Here is a 17,353-nt window from a genome sequence, read left to right as displayed (position 1 = left end):
TTTGGCCAGCCTCCTCCTATGGCTGTCTGGAGCTCTGTAGTAGCTGGACCTCTGCGGGTAGTCAGGATGTCTGGGGAAGGCAGGGTGGATGTGATAGGATTATAATCTTATCTGATCACTTTGTGTATAAAAGGTTATGCAGTTGCTCAATAAATCAGAGTTTGTTTCACCCTACACTTGGATTCGGCTAGTGACTGGTTGGACTGGGAGCTAATGATCATCGGGTTGCAATATCTCCTGAGCAAGGAGGACTACAGCGGCGTACATACTCATCCTAAATACTGGAGTTCGTCACACCTGTCACCTCCGAATTATATCACATAAATAAGGTTAAGTGAAATAAGTGATAAAAAGTAATAAAATTAAAATTAAAAAAGTGATAAAAAGGTAAACAAGATTAAAAAAATAAAATTAAAAAAGGGACAGAAAAAGTGATTAAAATGTAACAAAAAAATAAAAATAATAAAATAAAAAGGTGTAAAAAATAAAATAAATACAAAGTAATATTAAAGCCACCATCTGCGTGTGAATAAACACAATAAATAAAATAAATTTAACTCAGAAATTGCGAGCACTCGTTGGTCAGTGCAGTCAGAGAAGTGCTTCGTAGCACGGTCAAATACGGTTTTGGTTACAATAATTTTCCCCAGTCATCTTCCAGGACAGCCATCGAGATATAGGCTCCGCCTGCCTGCAACAGGAAACACATCAACCACATTAAATAAATAGACTCCTCCTTCCATCCCAAGTCAGTTTTTTTGTGTTTCCGCCGGTTACACAGGGACATCGTAATGTTTGTTGTTTTTGGGGCTCATGTTTGTTTGCCTTAGGGCTGAGCCTACCCTGCTATGCGTTGGGACCTACTCCAGGATTACCTGCTGCAGCGCATGCAGGGCTTCCCTATCGGACCCCCATCCGATTCTGGGCCAAGGTTCCCTTCCATCACTCAGGGAAGGCAACCATCCTCCTGCACGTGAGTTGGCGCCAGATGGTGGCCCCCACTGTACAGCAGTGGCAAGGTGTGCTGTACGAATGCTGAGCCCAGGTTGTGGACATTGGTCTGGCAACATGCACATCAGCCGCGGCATTATCACTGTCAGCTTGGGCTTTGACGGTGCGGAGACGGAGCCCAGTCACTTGGGATTGGATTAAAGTCAAGCCTGCATTGGAATCCTTAACGCATCCAGCAGAGTCTAAGTGAAACGACCGGACGACAGCTTGCTGTACTCTGCACAACCATTATACTGGGAATCGTCTATCTTTGAGACTCCTGCATACACTTTTTTTGCTTCACTGTGCGGAAAGTGCAGGTTTCTGCACTGTCTAATTTCGTGGACATTCAATTGGCGCAGGAGCCTCTCATCAAAAGATTTATCCGAGCAGTAGGCAGAATGAAACCCCCGAAAAGCAAGGGGGTGCCAAACTGGGATCTCTCTGTGGTGCTACAAGGGTTTCTCAAACAGCCTTTTGAGCCCCTGGGGGGGTGTTCCATCCAGCAACTGACGATAAAGACGGCTCTATTGGTAGCGTTGGTTTCCGCACGGAGGGTGAGCGAGATTCAGGCATTTTCTATAACCGACCCCTACTGCACCATCCTGGTAGATCGGATTATTTTGCGACCAGACCCGGCGTTCTTGCCGAAGGTGGTGTCCACCTTCCAAGGGACTCAGGAGGTGGTCATTCCTTCATTTGTCACTAACCCGGCCTCTGCTATAGAACGGGAGTGGCAGGGGATTGATGTTGGAAGGGGGGTCTTTACTTTTGTGCATGGGGTAGCCTTCGGTCCTAGAGGTTACTGACTTGGGATGGAAGGAGGAGTCTATTTATTTAATGTGGTTGATGTGTTTCCTGTTGCAGGCAGGCGGAGCCTATATCTCGATGGCTGTCCTGGAAGATTCCTGGAAACAGAGTTATCAGGTAATCAACTCATGTTTTTTTGTATCAGGACAAGTATAATCATGGATTGAGTTACAGGTCTTCATAATTTTAAAGTAACTGCCCTAAAATAATTAGTCTGTATTGTTTTAGAAAAAATGTTGTGTCCCTTAATTGGTATCAGTAATTGGTATTGGCAAATACCTGAGGTAAAGGTGTCTGTATGTAGGTTTGCAACCTGAGCCAGCACTACAAGAAGAGGCACTGAGCTGCAAAGGGAAGTTCTCCCCCAGCATGAGAAGACATGAGGATTTAAAAGGAAGAGCAGCAAAGAGAAGGGAAACTACCATGGATTACAGTAAGGCACACATTACAGTATTGGTTTATGTTAAAAAATCTGAGGGTTTAATGTCACTTTAAGCATGATTGTAGACACCGACTCAGTGAGTGTCCTGTTTCATCCTCCCATGCTAGTTGCTTTATGATAGCATGATCTGATGCTTCAGGCTGATGCTATAGTTCTTCGAGATAGTTCCCTTCACCCAATGTCACACCAGGCCTCTCCTCGGGAACATTCTTTTCTGTTGGAATAACTTGTGATGCTCCCAATTTAACAGGAGCCAGGCGACATTAATGGAAGTATCCCACACTTTCATTGGGTAAGTAATCACCTCACAGCTATGGCTGCAGGCCACATTCCTGAAGAAGACAATTAAATGGCAGCCTGTAGCTCCATGGGAATGGGTCCTTTACCAGGATGTATTCCTCCATCTGCAACATTGACCTGAGGGTGTCTTGCCTCAACAGCAGGACCCAAGGTTTGTAGCCCACTCTAAAGTCTCTCTGGCCAACACTGTCAATTCTCTCCTCATCCCCTGGATCCCATAGTTACAGTATATGTTGTCCCTACTCTATAGCTTCTTCCTTAGCTCCTTAAGGAGATCAAACTCATCGAAGTTGACACCATTCTAGTGGCCACAGGCTGGTCTTGAAGAGCTTGAAAACCAGAGCTGGTTGCACTGTCCATAGTTTTTTTTTTTTAAACCAAACAAAATTAGCCAAACCTCATCTCCTAAGAACATATTCTGGAGTTCATTCCTCGATTCATATGTTTACCAAGTTTTATCATATCAACAATGAGATCCATCCTAGCCAGACTTCACTTCGAGTTTTCTCAGGCTTTTTTTTTCACTCCCTCTTTCGGTGGGCTTGAATTTGAATATCAGTTCTGTTCCTAATGAGCATTCAGAAAAATAACATGTTTGTTTTTCTCAAAGATCCCACATATCTGTAGTGTATTTACCATGAGTATGTTACCATTGCCTGCTGTTTGTTTTGGCTACTTCTACGTCTCTTAGTACTGCTTGCTTCTCTAAAACTCTCACTTTGTGTGCAAACAAATGTTGTCCAATAGGGCAGGACATTTCCCTTCAGCTTCTACCTAGTGCCTTTGTTCCTAGTGGCAGGGCTTGTACCCTGAATGTTTTTTGTGTCCCTCAATAAACTCAAAGAGAAAAGCAATTTACAATGAGTAAAAAATCCTTCAAACCTATTACATACAGTATATACCTGGAGTCTAAATGGGAATCTTTGACTGAGTTAAATATCTGTTTGATTTGGTTGTGGTGGCAGCAGCTCTTTGCCAGCTCCTTTTCCACATACTATTTCTGTGTAACTTTATTCAAGACGCTTCCCCCTGGAATTAGAATACAGCAGATAGCACAAGAATTTGAAAGACTGTTTGATTTACAGTCTAATTGCATAGGTCAGGGGTAGCCAAACTTTGGCCCTCCGGCTGTAGTAAAACTACAAATCTTATGAGGCATTGCAAGACTCTGACAGCCACAGTCATGACTTCTAGAGATGGATGCCATTGACATGAATGGCACCGACACGCCCCTTCCCACCCAAGAACACTGCCCGGCTCGATCTATGCGATCCATATGGTGTGACTGGGCAGGATCTGATGGTCACTTTTCTTATTACTGATATGGCTGGATTTCTTAAAGGAGAACTATAAGATGAGTGATTTCCACTCACCTCATAGTTCTAGCCGACCTGTGACAATGAGACTGTCACAGGTTGGCTCAGTAGATCGGGAGGTGAGCGAACAGATACCGGCGTTCGCTCACCTCTCGATCCTGTCATGGCTCTCTGCTGTGACAGGGGAGGGGCTGGATTCCCCCCTCCCCGCCCCAATCCGCCAGCGCTGACTGGCGGAACGGACGGGGGAGGGGACGGGTACAGCTGGCTCTGCCTCTAAATAGGCAGAGCCAGCTGTCACTCACGCAGCTGGGCGGATCTCGACATCGATGTCGGGATCCGCTCCGGCTGCAGCGTCCCAGCATACCGCGAGCTGTAGCTTGCGGTATACTGAGCTTAGGGTAATAGGAGGACGCTAGTTTGTGCCCTCCCGTTACCCTAAGGAGAACTATGGGAAAAGCCCTGACCCCATAGTTCTCCTTTAATGAATTTGTTGCAGCCATAGCATCACCAGCACAAGTGTCACACATTAGAAGTACCCGAGTTTGTCGAATGTGTCAGAATGGCAAGAAACATTTTGCACATCTTTCATGAGTTTGCTTCAGCTCTAATATGACCATAACACCAGAACAGCTTTATTAAGTCACCCCCAATATTACTATCAAATATTATTTAAAATGGATTTATACATATACACTCTATTACACTTTATTAGGTACACGTTTCAACTGCTTATTAACCACTTCAAGACCAGGTGTTTAGACCCCCTTCCTGGCCAGGCTATTTTTCAGTATTCAGCGCTGCGATACTTTGACTGACGTTTATTCCGTCATGCAACGCTGTACTGAAATGAATTTTATACCATTTTTGGGGGACATATAGAGCTTTATTTTGGTGGTATTTAATCACCACTGCGGTTTTTATTTTTTTTTATAATTAGGAAAAATTACTGAAAATTTTGAAAAAAGAACCACGTTTTTTTAACATTATGTTAGGAAACATTTATTATTACCCAGTTTTTTGGTCAAATATAAAAGATCGGGTCTCGTCGGGTAAATAGACACCAAGCATGTCAAGCTTTAAAATTGCGCTCACCGATAGTCGCTAAATACAAGCTTTACAGCCGGCGGATCGCATGTATATTAACGGGCATCACTGCCCGTTTTTAAATTGCGGCCATTTCCCGCTCGCGCGCGAAAAACAAATCGTATTTTTAAAACTTTTTTTTATTAATGTCACAAGTACACATTTTATTCAGTGAATTTGCTCAGTTGTATTACAACAGTGTAAATAGTGTGTAAGTATCCCAGAGGCCTAAAAGATATAATACAGTATTGCATACATTGTAACAATGGCTTTACTTGTTTTGCCCTTGATAAATCTTTGCCTACAAACACTAGTTGGCAGCTGGTCATGCATGCATGATCTGGCCACAGAACCATCTTTCTAACAAAAGATCATTCTATAAACATGCAAGTTCACATCGGGTGAACTTGCTTGTTTTTGCTATGTGGAAGGGGAATGATCAGGACCTGGCTTGTCAGAGGAAAACAATAGCGATTTGTGGGGAAAAATCCATCCAAGCCAATCAGTTTGGCCCCTGAGACTATTCTGCCAGGTTTCAGGATACGTCAGGAATGGCCTAAAAACATGCAAATGTTCCTTAATCCATCATATTACAGGGATGTTATCTTCTGATTGTAAGCACCTTATGCTTTTGAGATAAAAAGTAAACTAATAGGCTGCAGTCTGCTGTTACATTCCATTTGCTATAATAGAGTGACCTCTAGTGGCTATAGGGAGTTTTAGCATTCTGGAAAAATAAAATGTATATCAAATATCATTCATACTTCTATATCTATTACCTGACACAACTTTGCCCAATGACTGCAAAATGATACATTCTGCAACTTACTGTCATGGCCATAAATTCTGTATTTTCTGGCACTGTACAAATGAATAATGTCAGTGTGTTATAGGCAGGGGTGGGCAAACTTTAGCCCACCAGCTGTGGTGAAACACCAAATCCCATCATGCATCTGCCTCTGGGAGTCATGCCTGTGGCTGTCAGTCTTGCAATGTCTCATGGGACTTGTAGCTGCAACACAGCTACCCCTGGTTATAGGGAAGGAATGTACCCCTGGTCTTTGGACAAAGAGAAGGGCAGCAACTGCCACTGGAATAGGAAAGTAGAATGTATAGCCAAGCTGGGGAGTGTATAATGAATATCTTTCATAATAAGCACTGAATAAGGTAATAGTGTATATTTACTTTCGAATTAGGAAGGGTCTGTGTTGTATTTTTACTTATATCTACATTCTATTGGTCTTTGATTCATGTTTGTACCAAGCTAGATGCAATTTGTGATGTGGACATTTCATTTTTGATTATCAATGCCTTCCTCGAATAGTGTAAGTGGTCGGCTTCAAATATGTAGCTTGGTAGTCCAGACACTGACGTGTGTTTAAGGAGTCCTGTCTGTGATTATTCATCAGCGTTGCATCAAATCAAGAAATTAGGGGCCAGTATACTTTATAAAACGCCACAGTCTAGGCAGCCGGTAAACTCCATCCACAACTCTGCCTTCAACCCAATGGAGCTGTTTGTAACAATAGTTATTTGGAATGTTAGACTGTTCTTTTTTTTTTTATGGTTACATGAACTCCTTGATATATCATTTTAATAATATAGGGTAAATTGAATAATTTAAATGTAAAGAATAAGTGCAAAATGGATTTGATTTAATTTCCTACATTCTCATTTTTTATTATGCTAGATGCAATATTAGCCCAAATGTCAGCCTAAGCTTTGATTCTGTGCGTCACGCATATGGTTGCCTGTATCACCTATGTGCCATTTTTGATGAAACTATGAGGAATCTAGGGCATAACTGAAGAGGGAGTAACTGTCAGGGCCAGTAGAGTCATTGGATACTCATGTTTATTTACCAACTATGGCTCACATTACATTGGGGGCCTTTATAAAACATGTATAGGCTGAAAATAAGGGAAAACATCTGCACTTAACCTTGCACAGTAACAAAATACACACTTCTGCATTATTGCTGTTAATAATAAGCACAAAGAATAAAATTGTATGCACTCGATCAGAGTGACCAGATTTTATCTTGTGCATATTATGATATTCCCATATGATGTGCTTCACATCTCTTTAGATTGTACACATTTACTTATGGAATTAATGCTGTCAGTAAAAGCTGGTAGACACAAAAGAAGTGTAATACCAAAGTAGAAAGGAGGACACTGAAAATAAGTCTGTACCAAAATAGATTTTCTAAACATTATGTATTAGTTTAACATTGTATTATAGGAGCCCTAAACTGTTTTACTTGTTATAAAATTAGAAGTTCCAGCAAACCCCAACCATCTAGCCAAAAACAGTTTTAGGTCTCTTTTGGATATTCTACTTTTGTTGAACTACAAACCTCAACCAGTGCTGCCATCCATATGGCTGTCAGGGTTTGATGGGACATGTAGGTACTAAGAATTGAGAATAAAATTGACACAAAAGTGTGAAAAGTCACGGCATAGTCTTTTGGCAAGTTATAACAATAGAAATGTGAAGAATGGGCATGAAGGACCTTAGTGCCATTGCTTCCAGTGTAATGCTAACTGGGAAATGTCTGACTGTCCGACTGGTCAGCCAATGTTGAGGGAAGGTATAAAAACCATGATCATTTTTTTTTTTTATATATATTCTGACATCGCTCCGTGTCAGAAGAAAAAAAAAAAGACACAGCAGTGTTTCTCTCCTGGGCGGCCGGGAGGCTCCCAGAGCGCCTGGGAGAGTTCTTTTTTTTTTTACGTCAGCAGAGCCACCAGACAATAGGAAACTATTGGGCGGAGCTAGCTGTCACTGCTAGCTCCGCACAATCGTTTTCTATTTACTTTTTAAAAACTTTTTTAACTCTTTTTCTGTTCTGCGCATAGTGTTCGGCTCACTTCACTTGGGGTCGGTTGTTCACTCGGCTGCCCTCGGCAGCTTAGTGAATAGACCCCCTAGTGTGGATCTATAGCACCGATGCTGACGCTTTTATTCGTGCTCTCAGAGTGTTTTGATTGTAGTTGTGGATTGCCAGAAATGGTTTGGATAATGTATTCAGGCAAAGGCTTATAAAAACAACACCAATCACAATACGGTTCACAGGACAATTGAATACAATTACAAATACAATTAAAATTACGGTAAATTAAAATCTTAATTTTAGAATGTCCAAAATCAGTTTTCATGCATTGTCCAGGATATGCATTGTGCGAAGGCTAATTCTATACTATGATGCTGCTGCATGCAAGAAAATAAAAAAATTGCATAAGAATTTAGCTTTTGTCTTCTTTTTTTTAAATCATTAACAACCTTTAAGTGTGATTCAAGATGCTTCAGTACTATGGTCCAACCACAATTCAAAATAGAAAGCTATAAAATCTTATTTTTCCTCATTGTCAGCAATACTCCCTGGTTGGATCATAACACATGTCACTGTAAGTCCTTGATTCCCCCCATACTCCCGAAAAACAAATCTATAAAGAAGTTAAGGGTAAGGAAACTTCCCCACAAAGTTCTCTTACCCTTCACCACCCCCACATAGCTCTAGCTCACCTTCCCAAATTGCTATACTTACCTAGACCTGACTCAGAGGCCCATAGCATCCCTTCACCTATGGCTGGCAGAATGATAAGAGCTGATTTGCACAGGTAGCTAAACAAAAATGCAAATGCTACAATTAATATATAACTAGCTTTTAAAGTGAGGTGCACATGGATGGGCTTTTTACAGAACAGACACAATACAAACATTTGCCAGCACAATAGCTAGTTGGCCAGCAGAAAAACCAAACGTGTTTTTAGTTGCACATATAGTGTATATAGAGGTCACACTGCCTTGTCAAGTGCCTTCTGTGACACGTAGTCCCTAACTAGTCTATGAAAGCCCCCATAATGGAGTTTTATATATTAATTAATAAATTAAGGGCAGGTATGCTTGGAGGTAGACCATTCCTCTCTAAAGGCACAGGGACACACCAGATGACCAGCACAGCACATTAACAGCTTAAGACCCCTAGCTTGCAGTAGTGAAACGCAGTGTGGTGGGCTACATATTATTTTGTACACCCCTCTGTCATTTCTAGGCCTACCTATTTGTGTGTGTCAGCAACAACTACGCTTGCTGGCCCGCCAGCAAGTTTTTTTATTTTGTTGTTTTATTGATTTTTTATTTCACATTTTCACATTTCTTTTTTACTTTCAGTGAGGCATAGATGATACAGGATCCTTGCATAAAAAGTGTTTTAAAATCTTTATCCTGACTTTATCAGGAATTGCATAGTTAGTCAGGCTGAAAAAAGACACAAGTCCATCGAGTTCAACCTATAGACTTGCTGCTTTTTAAGCGACTGGGGTGCCATTAGAAAATAATGGCACCCACAGCGCGATCGGTTCACACCTTGGCAATTCCTGACTGTGCAGCAATCATGCACAAAACCACGGTCAGGAGTCGCCTAGGTGCGTGCATAGCCTAGGAAGTTTTTTTATGTATAGTTGAAGAAAAAAGTACAATGCCTGAGCCAAAGTGTGATACCTTCACACCCCAACACTAATCATCTGTTACTGTGGTCAATATTGATATTCATCTTCTTATACTGCTGCCTACTTTTTTCTGTGAAATAATTTACTATAGTTTTGATTTCTTGATTAAAAGATACCTGGTCTATCCCACTTAAACTGCAGCCTACTAAATCTTACATAGAGTGCTTGGAGTCTGTACAATATTTGTGGGGTTTTTTTCTGTGAAGTAATACACTAATTTTGAATCAATCTTGATTAACACCTGTCTAGTCTCTCCCTCTGAAATCGTGGCCTAGTAAAACTGCTTACATTCTATGCAATGTGTCTGTACAATATTACGTAATATTGTCTCTGAAATAACACACTTAAATTTATATTGCGCAGTAAAACCTGCCTCATGTCTCCCTGTTAAATTGTGGCCTAATAAATCTGCTTTACAACTCTGTTGTATGTGCCATTTATTACTGTATGTCCTGCTCTCTTTTATTGAGTTCCTTGAGTGAGACTTCTTGTTAGAAGAGCATAGAGATGCAGTTGAGGCCAATTTGAAAAGTTGTTTTACATCAAACATCTATGTGCAAATAACATCAAGAGAACTCCTTATTGCCATCATCACCTCTGCAGGGCCAGCGTCTGAGCTGGCTGCATTGTTTGATTTTCTGCATAGGGACAAGATGGTGCTTAGGCCTAGGATTTGTTTTTCTTTTTTTTTTTATTTATTTAGTGCCAAGGTTGCATTGCTATCCTGGCCCATGTTTTCTTCAGTAAAAAAATGAATTACACATGCAAAATATGTGGTGCCAAAATAAGGTGTCACTGACGCTGTCCGTGAGAGTCACACTGTTCCAAAACACCTCCTAGAGCTTAAAGATATATCCCAACCATGTCATTGAAAGGAGTGGTGTTTTTCCCATGCCACCCTCGAAATTGCATAAAAAAGCGGACCCCTCACTGCTGTACACTACTTTAAACTATGTTGGGTGCTGCCCCTCATTTCTCACACCACATAATAGTTGTCATTAAAAATAAACATGAGTCACTTGGAAGAACCAGCAACTATTGTTACTGCGGTCAGGTAAGTAACCACCATCAAGAACTATTCATTTAGCTTCCTGGCACTCACCATAAATGTAGTGGGCACTTGTTTCACTTGACACCAATGTAACTGGTGCATTTACATTGACTGCTTATGTAATGGGGGCTTGATCTTTTAATTAGGAGGACTCTCTCCTCTTAAGTTGTGCTGTATGTGGCATATTTAAAACCACTGCACTTTATACGGCGTGCTTTACATGACCTATATTGCTGCACTAGGTATGTAACAGGCTCAGGGTTGCTGCACTTTACACACTATGCAGTACTTTACATATGCTATAGAGATTTAATTGCTGACAGCAACTCACCAGCAACAAGGTTACTAAAGTAAGGAGGTAAGTGTTATTTTGGAGGCTCCTTTTGCTAGTGAGTTGCCCTCAGCAATGGGAATGCTAGTGTGACATTGACCTTAAGTTACAGTATATAAATGGTACCTGATTTCTCTATCCTAAAGGGTGGCTATATAGCTATTTACATTTTATCTGTGGTAATATGTTTGAAAAAGACAAGAGCTTGGCTGTGTTTCTGTATCTGTGGCTTATCACAAACTATTATCAGCTTTTCACAAACTGGAAGGAGGAACACAACTTAATGACTATCCATTAAGAGTAGATTGCATTGCTAGTAGAAAATGAGAAGCAGCACATATGCTCTCTACTACCTTGTATGACTATTTTCTATTATTTATATTGAGCTATTTTTATTAATGAGAATGAGCATGCGGACCATTGTTTTCAAACAATGGTCCGCATGCTGGAACATTAAGCGGCCAGGAAGGGCATGTGTTCAGAGTGCATCAGTTTCTAACTTTTCAATATAACTTACACTGATACATCTGCGCTAATCTGTGTTTACAATCAAAAATATAGCAAATTCTGCTTTACAAAAAGTTTAAAAAACATTAATAAAAAGTATAGTGCATGTAAAACCATAACCCACACCACATCTTGTTAACATGCAATAACATATAATAAGTAAAGTGTGTCAAAATGTATCAGTGTTTTAAAACATAACTAAAATTAGCTTTCTGTAAGCCACACTGAGATGCAGGGTGGCCAATTCTATACAAACTTTGTATTTTAGACAGTTAAACAAGCACTGTTATTATTTCCATCTCTTTTCCATTTCTTTCCTTTTTCCATAAAGCTTAATTATCTTGTCTTTCATACAGTGTGACCTTTCCTGGATACATTTTGCTTTTATAGTAAATTCTACACGTATAATAGAATCATGTAACAAAATGCAAGAGTTCATTTTAATAGTATTATGCAATTCTTTATAACCATTTTATTTAGTAATGAAAAATGTGAAATTGAAATATTATTTATTCTTTCTTTCTTCTATTTTTACATCATCATTATTTTCTGAAACCGGATGATAGTCTTTATTCACAAACTCTTGGAGATAATTCTTCCTTTAAACACCTTTGTTTAAGAAACGGTAGTATCTGCACAGAATAGAATCTAGTATTTCATATACCCAGCTCCTGGAGGCAGCATTGGTGGCTCAGTATGAAGAGGAATATGCAGAGTTGCCTGAAATGAGGCAGGTTGTAGAAACATAACAGTGGAAGTAAAAACAGCAGCAAACCCCCCTTGGGTGACACTTAATGACATCAGGAAGTTTTACCAAATGTTCCTTATTAAAGAGGAAGCTTACATCAAGGAACAGGAAAATGAGCATACATGGGTCCTTGAAATGTGTACTGATGAGGGTTTCTGTTGGATCTGCCAAAAACTAGGCCACCGGACTCATGACTGATAACTAGGAAATTGCAAAAGAGGCTTCATAAAGCTAGCCAGTTCAGTAGGACTGGGCAACATCACTGGGATGAAATAAGAGAGGACTATAACAAGACCCACTAAAGCATTGTTAGAGAAATGTCTAGTTGTGTACTGCTGTAAAGAAGGGCATGTTATGCCATTTTAAGTGGGCACTGGTTCCAAGTGGCCATGACAGCCAATGATTACCTTAAAATTGCTTTTCTAGCAATTCCACAGAAGTAGGAAACCTGCAAGGGAAGTTGACACTGCTAACAATCTCTGCAATCTAGTGGGGGCAGTGTGAGCTGTGGTAGCACGTATGTGGTAGAACTCGGGTGGAGGCTGGTATTCATTTATTGTAAAAATTGGACAGCGAGACTCTTGAGAAAAACTGCACAGAATCTTTGGTGTTTTGAGAGGATGAACGAAAGTTAAGCTCACATTGAAATGTGGGCAGGAAATGTAAATGTTTACGTGACCACAGGAAGCAACACAAAACAGCTCTGACCCGTCGAGGCATGATCTACACTAGACCTCTGAAGATATGCTGTGGTATTTGGCACCAAGCCATTAGTAGCAGATTATTAAGTCCTGTACGTTTGCAAGGTGGGACCTCTATGAATTGGGCTTGTTTTTCCAGCACATCCCAAAGATGCTTGACTGGATTGAGATATGGAGAATACGGAGGCCGTTCCTTAAACCATTCTTGAACCATCTTTGTAGTGTGACAGGGCACATTATCTTACTGAAAGAGGCCACTGCCATGAGAGAATACCGTTTCCATGAAGGGGTGTACTTGGTCAGCATTAATGTTTAGGTAGGTGGTACCATCCACATGAATGTCAGAACCCAAGGTTTCCCGGCAGTGGTTGCAGGCTGGAGTGGGGCACTCGGTTCGTACCCGGTGCTGGCGGAACACACGGGCATGGGTTGGGTGGAGGCTGAGTGCGTGCAGAACGAGGCGGAGGGGGGGAGAGAGAGGGACACAAGTGGCTCGTAATACCGCGATGCTGCAGCAGTGATCCAGGTGCCGGGCAGTGGTTGCAGGCTAGAGTGGGGCACTCAGTTCGTGCCTGGTGCTGGCGGAACACACGGGCACGAGTCGGGTGGAGGCTGGGTGTGTATCAAACGAGGCAACGAGGCGGAGGGGGGGATAGAGAGGGACACAAGCGGCTCGTAATACCGCGATGCTGCGGCAGTGATCCAGGTGCCGGGAAATGGTTGCAGGCTAGAGTGGGGCACTCGATTCGTGCCCGGTGCTGGCGGAAACACACGGGCACGAGTCGGGTGGAGGCTGGGTGTGTGTCAAACGAGGCTACGCGTTTCGAAGTATAACACTTCTTTTTCAAGCCAGGGAGGGGAAAGAAATGGCGGGGAAAACGTTTTAAAGGGACGAAAGAGGAGGAGAAAAACAATGGGCGTGAATCAAAAAGGAAAAACAGCCTATGGGGAGGCGGGGGGCGGGCATATAGGCGGACCCACAGCCCTGGTGTGTGCACTGAGGGTGAATATGAAGTGTTTGGTTAAAGAGATACAGATCAGGTTCTATGAATGAAAGCATTTTTTTGGATGTACAGTTACTAAATAAAATAATATTTTTCAAATGACTGTGTTAATTTCTATTTCTTCGTTGAGACCATAAGGGGATAATGTGTTCAACTTATAAATCCAGTATGTTTCCTGTCTGCAGAGCTGGTGGAATCTTTCAGGTGGGGATACGTGATTGGGGATCTGTTCAATGATAAAGACCTGGAGTTTTGTAATATTTTTATTGTGTTTGTGGAGGAAGTGTCTCGGGACACTGTGATCAATATCACCCTTCTCAATAAACCTTCTATGTTCTCCTATGCATTTGCGGAGTGGGCGTATCGTGTGTGTAGAGGAGGTTACAGGGGCATCTTTTCAGTGATAAAGACCTGGAGTTTTGTAATATTTTTATTGTGTTTGTGGAGGAAGTGTCTCGGGACACTGTGATCAATGTCACCCTTCTCAATAAACCTTCTATGTTCTCCTATGCGTTTGCGGAGTGGGCGTATCGTGCGTCCTATGTAGAGGAGGTTACAGTTGCATCTTAGGCCATATACCACGTGATCGTGTCCACATGTAGTGAATTGATGGATGGGGTAAATGTTGCCCGTACTATCCTTGAAAGTTTTTTGGCCATGTGTTATGAATTGGCAAGTAAGGCATAGCTTCTTCTTACACTGATACACTCCTACTCTATTATCAAAAAGGAAGGTACGGGTTGGTTTTGCTGAGGTGGGGGCCAGCTTGCTGGGTGCTATGATGTTTTTGATGCTTTTCGCCTTTTTAAACACTATGGTTGGTTTGGGTGGTAAAGATGGGCCTAATTTCGGGTCACACTGTAGTAGGTGCCAATTTTTCTTTAAGATAGATTCAATGGCTCTGTAGCTACTGTTGAATGGTGTGATGAAGCGTACTGCATTGTTATGTGTCATTTTTTTGCTTTCGTGTGTTTGTTTCTGTTTGTCCGTGTAGTTAGATTTGGAAAAAAACTCCTGGGCTTTGGTGACAAGATTTTTTGGGTACCCATTTGCAATGAATTTATTCTTTAGGAGGTGGCTTTGTTTGAGATAGTCGTTTTTTTCGGTGCAGTTTTTGTTAAGTCTCTAAAATTGACCCTTTGGGACATTACGTTTCCATAGGGGATGATGGCAACTATTAAAATGAAGATAAGAGTTGCCGGCTGTAGGTTTGAAGTGGGTTTTGGTTATGATCCTGTTATCTTTGTGTGTCAGTACCAGATCTAAGAAGATGAGTTTGTGATCGTCGATCATATGTGTGAACTTAAGACCGGAGGGGTTAGTGTTGCATAATGTTAGGAAATCAGTGAGGGTGTCGACAGGTCCGTCCCATATAATGATTATGTCGTCGATGTAGCGTCCATAAAAAATAAGGTGTTTCGCGAACGGGTTATTTTGCCATATGTGAAATTGTTCCCAGTGTCCCATAGTCAAATTGGCGTAGCTAGGGGCATAATTAGCTCCCATGGCTGTGCCTTGGATCTGGATGTAAAATTGGTCCAAAAAAAGAAAATAGTTGTGCTCCAACCTGAACTTAGTGGAGTCTACAATTAATTGTGCTTGTTTGTAGTGGAGTGCCGTGTGTTGCGTGAGATAAAACTGGAGTGCTTGTAGGCCTATTTTGTGGGGAATGGATGTGTACAATGAACAAACATCAAGGGACGCCCAATGGTACGTGGGTTCCCAGGTGTAGTGTTGTAGGGTGTCTATGAGGTGTCCTGAATCCCTTAGATAAGAGGGTAGGGTGACCACAAAGGGTTGTAAGAACTCATCTATGTATTTGGACAGGCCGTTGGTGAGGCTATGGATGCTAGAAATAATGGGTCTCCCCGGGGGTGTGGTTTCATTTTTATGTATTTTGGGTAGATGGTAAAAAAAGGTGTATTAGGCTGTGGGGGACAAAGGACTGATTTTTATTTTTTGGTTAATATCTCATCATTGAAGGCTTTGTCTGTGAGGAGTTTGAGTTCAGCTAGGAACTGGGGCAATGGGTCTGAGGGGAGTTTGGAGTAGGTGGTAGTGTCGGATAAGAGGCGATGGGCCTCTGCGATGTAAACAGCGCAGTTTTGAATGACTATTCCCCCTCCTTTGTCCGCTTGTCTGATGGAGATTTTATCATTTTTAGTGAGGTTTTTCAATGCTAATTTTTCTTTGGCAGAGAGATTGTTTTTTTTCGTTTTGATGGGTTTCCCTGGGGTGGATTGCAAAGTTTGGTGAATTCAGCGTAGGGGGCTTGATAGATAGGCTTGATACTAAGGCAGGAGAAAAGAATGTAGCCGAGACATAAGCCGATGTCAGTAACAGCCAGGCAGGGGGGTACTAAATCAGGAGGCAGAAGGAAAATCGGGGGCACAAGCCAAGATCAGGGACCCCCTGGCAAAGCACCTTGTTGATGAGGACAAGGGCCTCTTCCCCACAACCCTGGCCCAGTGGTTGTGGAGATCTGTGGGCAAGGGAGCTTATCTGAATCTGAGTACACCCTTTCATAAAGGGCACCCAGATGCCGCTAACCTTCGTGATAGAGTAAGGGGTGGGTGTTACCCCTACTCATTCACCAAATACAGTAAAATAGTAAATAAACACACTGCACCGTAAAAAAAAAGAAGTCCTTTATTTAAAAAACCAACACAGTTTTTGACATTTCGTTATCAAAATAAAAAAACAAAAAAAATGTTCATCGATATAATCCACAAATCAAATCACATTGTCCAGCGATGTAGATCCATGTCAAGCACGATGTACAACAGCTGCCGACTCGCAGAAAGAAAATAATCCCTGCGGCCCACCAGCACGACTGATCCCGACAAACACCGGCCGCAAAATGACAGCTCTGCTCTCGAATGTCAACAAAGGGGTAGAGCGAGTTGTGATGTCACGGGACTTGTTCCGCCCATTTGTTTATATTTCATTAGGGCACCGAGAGCTGCCACGGAATGTGAACAAAGGGGTGGGGGGAATGTTCGTTAGTAATTATTGTTTAACTCATCCGAAATTGAAACAAACAATTCTGAAAGATCCGAATCGGATTAACAAAACAAATTGACTTTTGGACCCAAATGACGAAAAAAGAAATAACAAAAAATGCTGGCTTACATGTTTAGCTCCTACACTTCAAAGTAATCTTATTTTCACACATGCATATTCGTTCATCACTATGATAAGCTGCCTCGCTGGCTAGTAAAAAATATGCAGGAGGTTGGGAGGGACAGAGAAGCTTCACCAGTATCAGGAAGTACAGAAGCTTTGCCTCTGGCTTGGAATGGCCTGACATTAGCTGTAGCAGAAGAGGTGAATGTTTTGGATGCATTGGGGACTATACTGGGTTTTGTTAAACGTTGCCATTACAAGCTGCACTTTGTTTTAGGTTCCAGTGTGTACACACCCTGCTGTTTAGCCAGCACTGGCAATGCCAAGATGAGGAGTTGAAATCAACTAAATAATACGGCACACGTGAATGCAACTCTCCAGTCAGAGAGACAACTAAAGGCAGAAGTGTGTACTAAGCCTCACA

This window comes from Nanorana parkeri, unplaced genomic scaffold (genome assembly GCF_000935625.1).
Source record: "Nanorana parkeri isolate BGI_ZX_2015 unplaced genomic scaffold, ASM93562v1 scaffold47, whole genome shotgun sequence".
NCBI classification, from domain to species: domain Eukaryota; kingdom Metazoa; phylum Chordata; class Amphibia; order Anura; family Dicroglossidae; genus Nanorana; species Nanorana parkeri.
Note: the sequence above shows the minus strand (reverse complement) of the source record.